Source organism: Rhagoletis zephyria, unplaced genomic scaffold (genome assembly GCF_001687245.7).
Source record: "Rhagoletis zephyria isolate East Lansing unplaced genomic scaffold, Rhagoletis_zephyria_1.1 Rzeph_scaffold_00108, whole genome shotgun sequence".
Lineage (NCBI taxonomy): Eukaryota > Metazoa > Arthropoda > Insecta > Diptera > Tephritidae > Rhagoletis > Rhagoletis zephyria.
Window position 1 is genome coordinate 380,920 of NW_016157192.1, and position 938 is coordinate 381,857.

At 33.7% G+C, this 938-nt stretch overlaps 1 protein-coding gene across 5 annotated transcripts in view; it reads right to left on the reverse strand.

The window, feature by feature from the left end:
• The window catches only part of LOC108377602 (uncharacterized), a 380,884-nt gene that overhangs the window by 295,500 nt on the left and 84,446 nt on the right, over nt 1-938 (reverse strand). The gene's annotated exons all lie outside the window — the stretch shown is intronic.

Here is a 938-nt window from a genome sequence, read left to right on the forward strand (position 1 = left end):
GAAATACGAAAACTGCGATATTTTAGTAACTACTGAAGATTATTCACTCAAAATTGATATTTGCAATATGTTTTAGACGAAAAATAAGAATATTATAAATGTTTGGAAAATGAGGGTAGCCACGCCCACTTATGGTTACATGTGTATATATCTTGGTAACCGCTGCAACAATTTCTTCCAAACTTGGCCTAGTTGTTGGCCTTGGTATAACATACGAAATGACCGAACATTTTTTAAATCTGACAATAACCACGCCCACATCCCATATAACGGTAATTTAGAGAAAGACAAAATCTTCGATAAATCAGTAAATATTTAAGCTAATTTATTCAAAATTTGTGCTTGCAACAATTTTTTACCAAGAAATACGTTTATGATAAAATTTTGGAAAATGGGCGTGGCACCGCCCACTTATGATCACATATATGTATCTCGGTAACCGTTTTACCAATTTGTACCAAACTCGGTGTGGTTATTGTGCTTGCCATATAGAAGCAAAACGTTGAAAATGATTGAAATCGAACTAAAACAAGTAAGAGCAGCGCTGTCTTCGGCTAAGCCGAAGGCTTCATACTTTTCATGAACATCTGCAAATTTAACTTTGACAGATTACTGCTTTTGAATACATCTGCATACATCGATAGAGGAGTTACATACCTATATAAAAAATCGCATCTGAACAATCAGAGGTATGGAAGATATGCCTTATATTAGCACCAATCTAAGTGATTTTCACTGCTATGTGATCGGTATGTAAACCGGTAACACAATTTATTGGGTTTAGTTTCCTACATAAAGGAGATATATCGCAAAAACTGGTATCTGAACAATCAGTGGTATAGGAGATAAAGCTTATACAGCATAGATTTTGACGATTTTCTCAGTAGACTTTGTATTATTATTTATAAAATATCTTACGAAATTTATCGGTTTTAGCT